The sequence below is a fragment of the Pteropus medius genome, unplaced genomic scaffold (genome assembly GCF_902729225.1).
Source record: "Pteropus medius unplaced genomic scaffold, Ma_sr-lr_union100, whole genome shotgun sequence".
NCBI lineage: Eukaryota > Metazoa > Chordata > Mammalia > Chiroptera > Pteropodidae > Pteropus > Pteropus medius.
This window is the reverse complement of record NW_024355205.1, coordinates 33050247-33066417: the sequence shown is the minus strand read 5'-3', so window position 1 is coordinate 33066417 and position 16171 is coordinate 33050247. Positions and strand designations below refer to the sequence as shown.

At 41.9% G+C, this 16171-nt stretch overlaps 2 long non-coding RNA genes across 2 annotated transcripts in view; both read left to right on the top strand.

The window, feature by feature from the left end:
- LOC120598627 (uncharacterized) overlaps positions 1–12959 on the top strand; it is a 210488-nt gene extending 197529 nt beyond the window's left edge. The window contains exon 3 of the long non-coding RNA XR_005651671.1: positions 12806–12959. This is a non-coding gene — a long non-coding RNA (uncharacterized LOC120598627). The remainder of the gene's footprint in view (positions 1–12805) is intronic.
- On the top strand, positions 3756–6319 carry LOC120598626 (uncharacterized). Its single transcript, XR_005651670.1, has 3 exons — positions 3756–3998; positions 4801–4930; positions 5374–6319. It is a non-coding gene; the product is annotated as an uncharacterized LOC120598626 (long non-coding RNA).
- Positions 12960–16171: the final 3212 nt, after the last annotated feature.

Genomic DNA, 16171 nt, shown 5'->3' with positions numbered 1-16171 from the left:
ATCCTACTTCCGGGTGGAAAACCTGGCTCCTCCGCCCTGGGAGGCACACGGGCAAAGTGTTTAGCATCTCCCTCCTTGAAACGCCTGTGTCATCCTGTCCCCGGCCAGCTGTGGTTTCAGTTCCAGGGCTCACAGACATGGCTTTCGGTTCCCTCTTCATTTCTGGAAACTGATTCTTTTTCTTTCTTTCTTACTTTCTTGTATAACCAGTTATATATTTAGCTTTTTTTTTTTTTTTTTTTTTTTTACATTTTATCCATCATGTCTATTGCTTTAAAGCATGAGGATTTCCATGATAGATCAGCCTCCTGTTCGAGAGCTAGAAGTATCTGGAAGGATTAAGTGAACCTTGGGCGAAGCTTGGAGCTAGAGTTTTTGCATGTTCTTGAAAACTCACCCAGCCAACTAAAAAAGGTCATTCTCTGGGTTCAGTTCGCAGGTTCACCCACCGATGATAAAATCTCTTCTGCTGGTCTTAACTCTGGACGGCGTCCAGGAGGGTCCTGGCTTGGAATGCATTCTGCGCTCAAGGAGAATGTTTTCCTGGAATGTGTTTGTGGAATATTAATGCTTAAAAAAAAAAACAAAACCAAAACTTATGTTTATATGAGTTTGGACAATTATGGGTTACACCGATTTAAACAAGTGTCTGTACTGCGGCATTTCTCAGAAAAAAAAGAGGGGGTAAGTGGCTGCCTTTAGCATCATTCCTGACTGTGGAAGGCAGTAGGAAAGGACATGAGCAGTAGATGAGGATGAGGGACCAGGACCCGAAAGCCAGAGCACCTCAGACTTCCACCTCGGGAGGCAGCAGACTGCTTTACTGGGGCTGCCTCGTGGGTTTGTGTCTGTCCTGTTAGCACGGATTCTCTTTAATTTGGATATAATTTAAGGAAAACGCTTCTGTATCTCCATGATAGTGACATTGATCTAATCAACCCACCTTTTACAGTTGGGATTTTCCTCAGGCCAGAAGTTCTCTGAGAGAAGAGATGAAAAATACATGTTTCCCATTGTCATTGTCAGGGTCACCTTGTTTATGATAATAGCTAATATCGGGTATACGCTGACTGGCTGCCAGGTCACAACTCCACAGGTTGTATAAACCTCACGACGAGTGTGTGAAGTGCGTTCTGTGGTTAGTCCCATTTTACAGACGAGAAAACGGAGGCTCCAAGTGCCGCCTCCATTTTTACTGCTTTGTTTCAATGATCTTTTCATACTACACAAATACCCTTTTGGCGAGATAAAAACCAACCCCCTAGGCTATGAATTTAAGGCATCTTTGACATCTGTCTTGAGTAGAGAGCAAGATGGGAACTGTCATCTGACGGTGGTGGGTGAGTAGGGGGCCCGCTCTGCTGAGGTGCAGGCGTCCTGGGTTCTAGGCTTTGGCTTCTACATGACAATGAGCGAAAGCCTCGCCTTCTCAAATCCACTTCCCTCACCTCTTAAACAAGGATTAGTAATATTTGTATGTCTCCCTCGTAAGATCATCAGGGTGATTAAGTAAAATAATACATGGGGAAGTTCTTTGTAAACTGTAAAGTGCCGTGCAAGGTGCAGAGGGCAGTGCAGCCTGGTGTCTGGGTTAACGCAGAGGGTGACACTGACGGGTGCTCCAGGTTGCCAGTGATGACGGGGACTACCATTCCACCCCCGCTTCAGTCCGAGGACCAGAATCGGGAGCTCTCTGCAGCTCAAATCCGGCTCCAGCCTGGATTTGCGGGTCGTCCTTTGAAAGTAAATACTAATATCTTTTCTTCCAAAATGTTTTGAGGAGAATGGATGAATTTTTGTTGATGGAAAGGTTCCATCTCCAAGGAATGTGAGGTATTTTTATTATTTCCCCCCCGCACCAGACAATCTCAAGATTCTTTATGATTAAAACAATATTTCTAAAGAAACACAGTGTACTTAACTCTATTTATAAAAAAGGATCCAAACAAGTCTGCCTGTCCTAAATCTGTCTAACAACTTGGGTAATAAATATTTCCCTATTTGTTTTCAGAGTCCATCTGAGTGGTCAGACATGTTTGATTTAGGCTCAGTTCCCTTGGAACAAATGCATTTCCTTTTCCTCTTACTCCTATCGTGTTTTTCCAAGAACACTGGCTCCCTCCCCAAAGCCATCCCCTCCTTCCTCCACCGCCCCGGTCCTTGTCTGTTAACTGGTCTGCTTCGCTGGGAAGTATGACGCCCCACGTTAACAAACTAGATGGGGAGATCTGGGGTTATTAGAAAAGACAGATTCTGCCCTGAATAGCGTTTGTCCATTCATTCATTCATTCATTCGCTCAGTAATAGAGCCATTCCACAAAAATACACATTCCGCATTCAGCCAGGGGGCTGCCGTTCCAGTAGAAAGGAAGACGCGATGCGGACGATCATTTGCATCGTGCCTTCCGTTATTAGGAATCTTTCATATGCCATTTGCAGTTTTAGTTGCATGAAACTCTTTGGGGGAAGGAATGGAGGACATAACAGAGTGTGTGCTGGAGGCCTGATCATGAGCGTTAGTGTGCGGAGGGGGGTTGGGCAGAAAGGGGCCTGCGCAGTTTGGAAGGCGTGGTCTACCGGCAGAGGCCAAACGAGTTGTGGCTCTTTCATAGGGAGAAGAATAAGTGAGTGAAATCGTGTTTGATCTGGATTTAGCTGAAAGCGGCAAGTGCCTGTCCTTTTCTGTTGAGAGTCAGATATCAAAAGGGTTTAAATGTTAGAAAGGATCGAGCTTAGACCTGTGGAAAGAATATCTAGAAACGGTGAGAAATTTCAGGCCTCATCCGGGGTGGGTGGGGTGGGGGGCACAATGCTGCGAACGAGTCTTGGGCTGGGTAAGGGGCGGGGGCGGGTCCCGGCCCTGGGGTGGGGGGGTCCCAGCCCTGGGATTGGGGGATCCCAGCCCTGGGATTCTCCAACTCCTTATTTCTTACTCTTTCGCCATCAGAACATGTTTCAGTGTGTGTCTTGAGCCCCAGCTAGTTGCAACACTCATTTCCTTTAACTCTCACCGCAGCTGGATCTTGCATTTTGTCTTTCTTAGAAGTATTTGATTTTTCTCCCAACATTTTCCATTTTTATCTATTATGATCTATCTCTTCCTGTCATAGCCGGAAACATGATACCAGGATTAGGCAATTCTCCAGCCTCTTTCTCTTGGGTAAAGTCTGAAACAAAATAACCCCAACCCATCTGTTATCTCTGCAACATTGTCTCATTTTCTCCACTGTCGCTTTCTAATTTTGTGGGGACAAAATAATTCATTTACTCTTAAAATTAATGTATTTTTCTAAAATCATCTTTGCAGGCGACAGATCCCTCCTGGTCTTTGAGGTGTGATAAACCATACACACATCGTATGGCATTTTTGGTTTTAATTTCTGGCTAATTATCTGGATATTCTTCAATTATTTGTTTTTTGGGGGTACCAGTTTTATTTATTCTAAAAAGTTCTGGTTATTCTAATAACATCGATTTCCTGTTTAAAGTAGTAAACAAAAGAAAACAAAAAAGTAATGAATTTAAATTTTATTTTTAAGAGCCTGAAAAGTATAATGAATTATCTGAAAAGTAGGAAATCAAACTAATGGGCCATATTTACTAAAGTTACATATGAACACGACAGAGGCACTGCCCACATCCTAAAAACGAAAGACCTGCACTAGGCACTTCCTTTTCCGAAACAAATGAGACCAGTGCTTTGGAAAGTATGCATTTAGAACAGTACAGCTATTGCCACATCCCTGATGCGGACATGGTGACTAAGATGGAGACTCATCACATGTCACTTAAATCACTGAGCAGCACGACTTCCTCAAAGAGCTTGGGAAATGCTCTTTATTTCAGAAATAAAAACAACTGAAAACGAGCCCTGCCTGGATCTGAAAAGCCAGTCCCCACGTTCTTAGCCCCTCTAACTCGTGTTGCATTATGCAGAGGAGGTTTTGTGAGCGACTAATCCCCGAGATGACTTGTGATCACTGGCATTTGATTTGAAAGTAAGTGAGGGAGAGATCTCATTCTACATTAGCATTTTCAGCGCCGTGCTTTCTGGCAATAGACGTTAATAAGCTATTCAATTAATAAATTAATTAATAAAGCAATTACATTTCTAGAAGTTTCGGAAAGGAAATTGTTTTAGGGAAACAATATAAAAATAAACCTCTCCTTATGTTGCATTTTATTTCTTTCGGTTGCATCCTTTATTCTTAACTCAGATTTTTACTCATGTAAATATTTTGTGTCAAGTTTCCAGACACACCATTCTTTACAGGTATTATAAACACTTGAGGAAAAAAATCTTAATTTGCCTTGGATAACTAACTTGGATTAATAGATTCAAATACGGTTGTGATTTACTAGGCAAACCAGTACATTTGGATTGTTTCTGAAACCCTAGTTATATAAAAGTAAGAAAACTATTTATTTTATAGCTGCTGGAATTCCTACATCACAGTCCCCAAATTCAGTATTGGAAGGTGCAAACTACTTCTACATGAACTCAAAAAAAAATTTTTTTTCTTTCACTGTAATTTTAGGAATTAGCATTGTAAAACAGCAGATCTTTAAGAAGCTTTTGATTAACAAAGATTATCCTGCATTCTGAGATCTTTTAAATTTTCAGAGAGCCTGGCCATTGTGTAGTTCTTGTGGGAAAAACAGGCTCGGATCCTTTCGTGACTCCCGAGGCCAGAGAGATAGTGTTTAAGAACTAAAAAGTCCGTTTTAACCACCTGCACCTCTTCAGAAGTTGTGAGAGGCAAGAACCTGTAAAAACGAACTTCTCGTCCTGATTTCTAGGAAACGTTTTCGTCTCATCAGAATAAGACTTGGTGATCTCAGCCCGTCTCTCTTCCACGTTCTCTTCCCCAACTGCCTTCTCCCCCTGAAAACGTCCAGAGTGTCCTGAAGCTCTACGCCCCTGCTCGTGGTATCTTTAAATGACTTCTGCATTACACACTCTCTTGTGAAGAGAGTAGATCTTGAATATTTTCACCAAAAGCGCTGCGATGGGATGGAGAATCATTTTGCAGTATACACACACGTATCAAATCATCACCTTAAATGTACATGTTATTTGTCAATAATATCTCGATAAAGCTGGGAAATATGACTTGTGTAGAATATCTCTTTATTCCTGCGGATGGGCCTTTGAGGTTTCACTTAGATGTGTAATGTTTACAGGTACCCCCCGAGTTAAAGGGTTTGGGGCTTCTTTGTCCTCAAGGGCAACAAATGGAAGGAACTATGATTATTAGCTCATGTTACTGAACGTTGGTCCTCAAAGCATTTAATAACAATTGAGATACAGAGAAAATATCACTTTTTTTGTGTGTGTGTGTGAGTAAATCTATTTGTTCATTTATTTTCTAGGACATTCAACCTTATATGTGTCTGCTACCTAACTGGGAGAGAGAAAGGAGGAAGAAGGAATAAAAGAATTATAAGGATTGGCTATTGAAAGCACATTTCTAGTTATTTAATTTACCAGCGTGTGTAGACTCTCTCAATTCCATTCACGTGGGTGGGTGGAGGAACCATAGGAAATAAAACGAAAATGTTTGTGTTAGGAAATTAGGTAGTGGGTATTTCATACTGTACTTCTGTTTTGGGATGGTGTGTGTGTGTTTGTGTGAGAGTGAGAGAGAGAGAGAGAGAGAGAGAGAGAGGGGTTGACGATGGACGGACAAGTACACACAGACTGAGAAAGTCACAGAATGGAAGGGAGTGGGTAAGACAGAGGGTGTGAGCATTGAGGAGGAAGACAGACAGAGAAAAGAATGAATCCTTGTTTCATTTCAGGGAAAGAAATTGCTTTCAATTTTGTAGCAAAGAACATGACTGATTAATTGACTCAGGCTTAAAAATGTAGGAATAAAAGAGTTTCAGTTTAGACACTGCATGTATGCCCATTATCCAGGGAAGAGAAAGGACATGGATGTCACTCATCACGCCCAGGGGACTGATGGAATTAACAACTGGCACTAGGCGCTTCTTATCTAGGGGGGTGTAAAAAAACTTATAATCGTCCCAGGAATTGTTGGGAGACATCAATTCTCTGACCATTCTGTGATCTTGATGCTGATAATGATAATATTTACAGAGCACTTTATACATGTTAATACATATCTGATACCAATCACTTGATATCAGTTGACTCATTTAAACTTCACAGCATCCCCAGCCAGCAGGTCCTGGAATTTTCTTCGATTTAAAGATGAGGGAACAGATGCCCAATGGCGGTCAGGGAGTGAGGGCTGAACCAGGACGCACACCCAGGCGGTCTCCGGACCCGAGCTCTGGTCACCAAGCCGTGCTGCCCTGAGCTCTGACTGCTCATTTCAATTTTGCTCTTCGTAGGAAGGTGCGACTTTGATCGTCCCTGGCAACGGTCCTTTATTTGTTTCCTAACACAGCCCGTGTCCTAGAAGAAGTCATACTGAGAGGACTCCGGGTAACCAGGTCAGGACATCGTGACCATTTAAAGATACAAGCGGCTCATGTCTTTCCGTGAGCAGCAAATGGAAAATTGTACTCGCTGTTTGAGGTCACGTCTCTAAGTCAGAAGAGAGGAGCGGTAGAAAAACCGCGGTCTGGGGGAGGCGTCTGAGATACGCTCAAATGCACAGGACGATTTCGTAGGCATTAAATGCTGCTCTCGAGTCTGGATCAGGCAGCTGGTGCTGCGGGGCCAGGAGTGGGGTCTGGGGGACGGGCGAGGCTCACAGGCCCTGTCCCCTGAGCGTTCCTACGTGGCCCATTTGCAGAGGCAGCCTTTCTAGAAGGCTCTGCATTTGACTCTGAAGCTTGACTAGTCCCCATTCGATACCAAGCCCAGGGTTTAGGGTGGCATGAGAAGACCCCTGAAAGCTCCTGTATCCGAAGCATCCTTCTGAGCTCTAACTTGTAGCTCCCTTTTGTTCTCGCACCCTGAGTTGAAAGTCTCGCGAGGCCTGAAACCTAGAAGCCATCGCTGACGTTGTCCCTGCAGTTTGGCCCACATCTTTACAGATCTACAAGGGGCTTGTGGAGGGTACGATAGGGTTCCTCAGACTGTGCGAAGGGTATTCAGAGCAGCCCTGGCCTTCGGCTCGGATGGGACTGTGGTTAAAATGCAGGACCCCAGGCCCTTCCCCCACCCCAACGAATGAGCACAGCAGAGCAGTTGACTCTGGGAGTGTCTGCTCTCAATGAGGCACCTCGGAGGTCTCTTTGCGTGAGATAGTTTGCAAACCATCCCTTGGCATGTTGGCTGGTTCATGGAGACAGACTTCTCAGATAACGGTTATTAAAGGTGTTTTTTTTTTTTTCCCTCAAATACCGCTGTGAAGGGTCGGTGTCAGGGCCTTGTGCCTTGATGACTCACTGCTCCTGCGATGCGTAGGGTCCCAGCTCATCGAAATTCACACACGCATAAAATAAAGGGGCAGATAAACTCAAAAGCAGAGTGGAGTCCCTCATTAGCCTTCTCTAGTTGTGGGGGTTTTGAAATAGTGTTTTGTTATTCAGATAAATTGTTCTTTTCCCCTTTTACAGATAATTTGACTCATAGACACTTATTCAAACTCTTTTGAAATCGTCTTGAATACAAATCTGGGTTTTCCAAACTCCAGATTGTAAAGAAATCACAGTGCTTACAAAACTTTACATATTTGTAATTTCTTGCAGACCAAGCGGGTCACTATTGCTAGTGCAAACTGAAACTTTGGGGAATTGCTACCGGGCTTCACAGTTATCTCGCGTGGAGATGACAGAGTGATTGGAAGCATAAATTGAAGTGGCGTTTATTTTATTCATTGACGAGAAAGAAACACAACCTCCCTAAAATGTCTGGCGTTTTAATGGAAAGAATATGTATTTTGAGAATTTAAAAAAAATTACAATCTTATATTTCAGAGACTTGCGCGCAGAATGAGAAGTTTTCACGCCACTGCAGGGTAAATTAAGAATTGCAATACCCATGCTGTTTGGGTTTCCCCGTACGGCTCATGAAGCTTTCTTTGACTTGGTGTTGTAAGGGCCACCCCTGTGACATCTGGGAACCAATGGCTTCCAACACAGTCACGTGTATAATGGTTAAACTAGAGAGGAGGTTTATAGAAATCCACGTTGCTCCTAGCCAGAGTTACCAAGTACTGACTGCATGGGTCATACAATAAAAATATGTTCATCGTTTGTCTACAATTCGACCTTAACTGGCCATCTTGTATTTTTATTGGCTAAATCTGTCAATGCTATTCACTGGAAAAAGGGAAGAGTAGCCCTGTAAGAAAGCGAGGGTTTTGAGAACACTCATCTCTCACTGTGGTTGCCCGCAACACCTTCGCCGTTTCCTGAAAAGCTCTCTGCTGTCGATACTGCTGTCCAACCAGCTGTTCCTGGGAGCGTGGCGTGTTAGGCACCCCAGCTCGTCAGTGGCTGGGAATTGCCCTTCGGAGAAGATCCAAGATTACAGCACTGGCAGTTGAGGCTGTGTCTCCAGGGTCAAGTCAGCTCAGGGTTCCCAGCTCTTCACACCTTCAGAGCTTCTGCATGCTGAGGCTCATAGGCCAACCGCAGGCTTATGGGCACAAACACACACACACACACACACACACACACACACACACACACCCCTGCAGGTATGCACGCTCACACCCCTCTGCCCAGTTTCATACAGAATGAATTTACTTATCACATTGATTAGACACGGCTAATATGCTCTTCGTATATATTGTCTCACTTACTCTTACATCAGTTTTTGAGGGCAATGCTATTTTCTCTTTATTTTTTTGAATGAGACAATTAAGGCTTAGAATGGTCAACGAACTTGCTCGCAGTCTTTTAAAGTTTCAAACGGAGTGCCTACTCCTGATCCCAAGCTCTTACCTCTTTTATTCCTTTATTCTCTCAGTCTCTCTCTCTCTCTCTCTCTCCCCCCGCCCACTTCTCCCTACATGCCCACCCCATTCTGCATTTTATATAAATAAGAAAAGGGATCACAATGACCTGCTGGGAAGTAAGAGGTGCTTTGGGCTTGGGCTCAGGCTGTCTGGTGGGCTATATTATCAGGGGGTAAGTTATTGCATCTCCCTGAGACTCGATTGTCCTAATCTTTCAAATGGGTTTATAAATGTTGACTGCATAAGTTTACTGGGGTGATTAAATGAAGGAAGAACCAAAAGATAGACTAGAAAAAACGTAGAAGAGCGTGGGAGAAGGAGGTTAATGGTCCCTGGAACTTGGGAGGAAGCGTTGTTAAAACCAAGTCTGACTTTTTCGTGTGATTTCTTTTGGAAGTCTCAGGGACAAAATGCAGCCGGAGGAACAGTGATCGATGCCTTTGATTTTCATCTATGGAAGCTGTGTGTGCAACAGCCTCTGTGGCTCTTAATTCTCCATGGGAAAGGGAAGGTTAAGGCTTGGAATTCTTGAGAATCCCTTGAAAATCCCTGGTTCACGACTAAGAAATATTTACGTTCTTCATAGAATATACAGTTGCTTTTCTGAGTTTCCCTTGGGGAAAAAACAGTCTCCATCAGTTACTTATATTTTTTTAAAAGAGCAAAACAAAACAATCTCGGCCAATACTTAAAGGCAAAGGGTTCAGCACTTGAAGAAAACGTAGTCATTATAGTTCTGTGAGCGGACTGGGCTGGAGGGGTGTGGCCTGTCTGGGCCTTCCTTCCACATCTGTACAGAAAACGCATTCATTAAGGGGTTCCGTGAACCGATGTTTGCTCTGGCCTCGCGCCTTGCTTCGTGCTGGGTGCCGGTCCATGGAACAGCCAAGCCCTCCCTGTTTCCATGGGGATGGGGAGGGGCTAATGTGGGGACAGGAGTCACCTAACTCAGAAACATAATAGTGTTGCATCAGATAATGACTCGCTACCAAGAAAATAATTGCGGACGACAGAAGAGTATGATGGAGGGTGGGGAATGGGGGGGCGGGGCCAGGCCTATCACAGGAGGCTTCTCAGAGGAGGTGACTTTTGGCAGACATTTGCATACAGCGAAAGACCCAGCCGGGAGAGTTGGCAAGAATCATGTTACAGGTAGCCCTTTGGAGAGTCGCTTTAATAGCACGCTAGAGAAAGAAGTCAAGGCAGGGAACAATTCGGGCTTTGTCGCAAAATGTGGAAGCGACAAGAAGATGCCTCTACTGGGCCCTTGACTTCAGCTCACAAACACTTTCGGTCTTCTCTCCACCCTATGTGTGTTGTAGACGTGCGTGCATGTCTGCGTGCGCACGCGCGCGTGTGTACGCACGTGTGTGTTTTGTATTCTTTTATGAAATACCCAGTCAGATGCAGCCATAAGAGGAGACACGGGAAAAGCTCAGGAAAAGGCCCCGCCAAGTTGGATATACTCGTAGGTCCTAAAGAGAGGAGGCAGAGCACGCTGCGCGAGGCCACGTGGGAAAGGCACGAGGGTGACCAGGGGGTGAGGCAGAAGACAGGAGTGGAGGACAGCGCCGAGGTCATGACCTCTGCTGGAGTTTCCTCCGGGAAGGCAAGTGGGGCGAACAGTCTGGGACGGGCTAGTTTGAATAGTTCGGGTGGCTCTGGGCTGCAGGGGCGGCCCCTCGCGGCCTGGTCCCTGGCCCTGCGGTTACCATTACTGCGTCCTGAGCTACCTCTGCCAGATTGAGTGGGCGTGTCTCTGGATCAAGGACATGCCCCCCGCTAGCCCTTTGCTCTCTCTCTAAGAATTGGACCCAGAGTTGTTTTTATTTTTCTTTTTCAGAATGTCAAAACACCGTAATATACTCCCCCCACTCTCGCAAAAGAAAAAACCCTTAAAAAAATTATAATACAGTATATACCCACCACCTTGAGTTAACTACGTGTCGGGTACATGGAACAGGCACATGTGCCCTAGGTTTTCCTCCATCACGGGCAGCAGCCACGTCTGCCACCACTGCTACCCCGCACTGACCCGCCAGTGGATGGCGTGGACTCAGTGCGGTTCACATGTGGCCACGCACAGAAAGCCCGTCTTGACGTGTATTTCATGTATTTGCCAGAAGGGTCAAAATTAAAGTGCTCCCCTCGAGAAGGGACAGCAAAAACAGCCAAACTCTCCACTATGCAAAGCGAACGAGTCACTTTCACACTTTTGGTGTTTCTGCTTTATTTTAAATTGAATTCCCTACAGTGTAATAAAAATACCAAACAACTGATATGAGGTTAATTCACACGTATTGATATCGATGAGATCATTCACGGGAATCCGAGCGATGCCGCAGTGATTCGTGGAGGCCAGCCTGGCGAAGTTATCATTTGCTTGCCCTGATGGCCTTTAAGTTGGGGTTTTCTTCTAAGTTGGCTTTATTTTTCTTTCATTTGTGAAGAGTGACGTTTCAGTGAAGTTTTAGTTATGCCTTCACTTAGCCGCATCTAAGAAATAAGAATAAACATGGAAAGATGATTCGAAGATGGTGCTTTTCTCTCTTTTGATACAGGCATAAGAGATAAACTCATATCACTGTGCTGTTCTTATCAAGGGCCCCTCTGGCCACTCTCTCCTCCCTTCCCTTAGCTTCTCGGCCCTCATCCCTGCCCCCAGTTCTCCCAAAATGAGCTACACTAACATCCTGGTGTGCGTGTCTAGATGTTTTCCATACTTACATAATTCAATTATAAAACTGAAAACCTTCATCTACAGGAAGGTATTTCAATATTGGCACTACTGACATTTTTTGTTGTGGGTCTGTTTTGGGTGTTGTAGGATGTTGAGCAGCATCCCCCCCCTGACAACTAAATTTCTCCAGACATTGCCAAATGTCCCATAGCAGCAAAAACACTCCTGGTTAGAAACCACTGATATGAAAGTTGGTTTTACAATTAATTCGTTTTTACAAAAATATATATATACATATATATTTTGTATACTTTTCAATACCTGGCTTTTCCCAATCAAAAATCATTGACATTTTTTTTTTCAGTCATCTGGTATAATGCTATTTAATTATTTCTAATGATTGCTTAATATTCTGCAGAGGTAGATACAGCATTGTCCCCTAGGCTTATTTCACCATTTTTTTGGTCAATGCGTATTAACAGCGTTTCCAGTTCTTAGCCTTCAGTGAGCACCATGGTCTGTGGTCTTTCACAGATTCCCAGAAATAAAACTGTGGCATATGTATTTTTCATTGTAACAAATTTTGCCAGGTTGCCTGATGATGGCATTTGGAGAAAACGTTAAAGACTGTCAATTGTTTAAGACCGATGTTATTCTAAAACTTTAATGGATGAGTCTAGATAGAAGTGATTATTTAAGTGATTTTTTAATAGCAAAAAAAATTTGCCCTTTTTTCAGTTCTAAAAATAACATCTTTTGTTCAAGAGGATGTTTAGATTACTAGTTTAATAATTGGGTCTTTCAAATGTCTTGTTTGTCAAGGTTTGGAGTGAAGACATCAGTTACATTGAAAAAATCATGAGAGAATATTTGTACACCTAGAGTGTTACTTTTTCCATAATCAACGTGACCATTGTTGAGTATTTCAAGGTCATACATAAAAATGGAATGGGGGGGGTGGGACTAGATTATAGTTGTATTAAGTAGTAGAATAATAAAATATACTAGTGGGTTTCTTTAGCATTAATGGTTACCTGAAACTGCAAATACCCTCAGTAAGCAAGTCAGCACAGTATGAGTAATAAATTCTTCACCATTAAATGACTAACGAAAATAGTTCTTCGTTTGATACTTTGGACATTTTAATATGCTGTTTTATTTCAAGTCAATGGGTCAGGATAGCTTTTAAGCAACATTACTTCATTTGTTCTATTTTCTCTCCCCCTTCCCCCCACCCCTTTAGAGAGTTACCTGGTGAAAGACAACAACTACACCTGGCTTCTAAATTCCAAGATCACACTGCCCAACGGTAAGGAAATTAAGGTGCTGGGTTTTTTTGTTTTTTTTTGTTTTGTTGTTGTTGTTGTTGTTTTACATACTTGCTGGCCTCAGCACGTCTGGTGTTATAAGATGCTGTTTCTGATGGTTGTTGTGCTGTAGGCGGACACTGTCTTGCGTAGGTGGACGCTGCTGGCTCTTTCTCTGTATTGGTTGTACCAGGAGGGACAGAACTCATTTAAAATTAAGCAAAGTGTTTCTCTGGTTTTTATTAGATTTACTTTTTTAAATGGTCCTGTAATGCATCAATGTTGCAAATTTTAAGTTTCGTGTTAAGCTTCTCAGTTACAATGTATCAAAAGTGACTCCCCAGGAGCTGCTGGGAATACAGGTAAGCTCTCCGTGCCAAGTCTCTGCTGAGCCTTTGGGCTTTTACTTGAAGTCTCTTGAAGGTCTTGTTCTGTCAGTTTCGCTTAGGCGATATACTTGGATTTCTTTAATCCCTCCTTTCTTTCACATTGTTTCTCTTACTAAGTGAGATTCTTTTATGTCACTTATATATATTTTTTATTATATGCCAACTTGCAATGGAATAATTGCATTTGTTGTATTTTTTGTGTGAGACTTAACATGACACTCATCATAGTTCTAATTTAAAATAACATTATGTCACAAAATTAAAAAAATTAGGGGAAAAGACATTTAAAAAACTATCCCCTAATTATTTCAAAATAGCAACTATTATTGTTTTGCTCACAATTTCATGCTTTTTTCATATTACACATATGATTTGAAATTCTGACTTTAAATAGCTTGCCTTTTAATTTAATATATAATACATGCAAAAAACAAACAAACAAACAAAAAACAAAAAAAACCCAAAACCCAAACACTAAAAGTGGTTAAATTAAATGTATGTAACCCTTTCTCCTTCTTTTGCCCAATGACAACTAATCTTTTCAAGGAGACAGCTGATGCTTCCGGTTTCTTAATTTACTGGACCTTTGAGACTATTCATTGTTTATACTCTGTTTCTATATTAAACAACACTTTAATGAACATCCTTGCACATATTATTGTTTCTCATAAGTGTGAGTATTTGGATTGAAATAAAAGGCTATCACTCCATACCTAAAGTAAAAACTGACTTTTTGCTTGCTAAAGAAGGGGAAAGATCTCATAGGACACAGTTATATCAAAATGAGCCAAAAGCCGATCTCACATAAGGTTTTGGGGAGCACTGAGTTCAGGAATTGATAAACTCTCAAAAGCGAGAGTGGTTAGGATCAGTTGGCCTCTAGCTGAAGAATTCAGCCATGGTGTATGGCTGTTGTTTATGTCTGGCTTTAATGTGTGCAGTTGCTAAATCGAATTTGCACTGATCAATTGGGATGGCTTTGAAAAAGGTTGTGGTGGTGCTTTGTTTATGCCTTGGGACTATGGCCAAAGAAGAGTCATCTGTTTGTTTTCTTGAATTTGGAGTATTAGAAACTTTAAATTCTCATCTGCATGAGAAATTCATGAGAATGGATTTACTGGGTCAGGCAGTTTGTGCGTTCTGTATTTTAAGTGACTTCCTAGAAGTTTATCAATTTACACTCCAACTACTAATGAATGACACTGTTTATTTTCCCACAACGTAGTGTGTCATCAAGTTTTTGATCTTCGTTAACTTGATAGTTAAAATACAATATCTTCTCGAAATTTTAACTTGTCCGTTTCTTAGTATAAGTGAAGTTCAGTAACTTTGTACATGATTAAAAGCCATCACATTTTATTTTCTATAAAATTTTGCTAACGTCTGCTCAGTTTCAATGGAATTTTTAATACTGAGTTTTAAGGATGCTTTATATATTAATTAACCCTTTACTTTAAGAGTCGTAAATATTTTCCCTATATGGTCTTTGTATTTTGATTTTGTTTATGTTGTTTATTTGGGGGAGGGGCATAAAAAACATGCTTTTAGATAGATGGATTGATCATTTTTTATTATCTTTTAGGTTTTATATTATAGTTGGAAAGACATTTCCATTTTGTAACTATAGTACTTTTGTATACTTTCTCCTAGTGTTTTTATGGTTTATTTTCATCTATCTTCTGGACTTTCTATTGGTGTAAAAAATGGGGAGGAATACACTTTTTCGGGGAGATATTTAGTTGTCCCAACGTGATGTGTTGGATAATGTATTATTTCTCCATTTAAATTGTCATCTTTGCCCCACGTTAAATTTCCATAAATATGTTAATTCATTTCTGACTTTGCTCTTCTGATCCATTGATTTATTATATATATATTTTTTCATTTAACATTATACCACATGCATTTTTCTGTTCATTAGTTGGCCTTCTTGATTGTCACCGTGATATTTACACTAAACAAACATTCTATAATTTACTCAACAACTTTCCCTCTGGTTGCCCTTCATTTAACTTTGGGGGAATTTTGGTTACAAATCAACAAATTGATTTCCAAAACCTCACCTGTGTTTATTCCGTAAACAGCCACCTGCGAGGCTTATTCTCTCTCCTGCCCCGATCCTGCCAGCATTTTTTATGTGCTAATGGATCTCGCAAGCATCCAGCATCCGAGCTTCTACATCACAAGTGAACATTTTCTCATCCAAACAACATTTAGGCCTTTGAGTTGGTTGGTAAGGGTAGAATGACAGAAATCCTTCCACAACCAGACATCTGTCATGAAATGTAGAAGAAAATCTGTTGGATTTTTGAATTTTTCATTGAACTAGGGCATCTAACCCTGAAAGAAAAATATTATACTCAGTTCCAAGTTCTGGTTGAAAATAGCTGCGTATATGACTTCATTTTCTTAAGACTATATTTGCACTAAAATTGGTGGGAGTTTTTTTGTTGTTGTTGTTGTTTAGTGGATGATTTAGGAACACTGACTGAACCATCATGGTGCCAACTTAGTAGTGTGTATAAGAATATGTGGGTATGTGATGCATGTGACTCGTGTGTGTGTGTGTGTGTGTGTGTGTGTGTGTGTGTGTGTGTGTGCTGGGCATTCCCTGGAGGGTAACACTAACATGTATGTGCTTCCCAGGACTATTCTAATTTTTGTTCATCATACAAGATATTCTATTGGTTTATGTTGAGAGAGAGAAGAGTGTTTTCAGCTATTCCTTTCCACGGCCACTGAAATAAAGTTTCAACTCAGAAACACAGTCCTTTTCCCTGGACCTTGGTTAGTCCGACTTTTAGGGACAGTCCCATCTGAAGCCAGGTAATTTAAGCAAACTCATCTCTGTCGATATAGCTCTCAGGGGAAATCATCCTCTATAGGCATTGGGTAGTTTCTCAAATTTGTTTT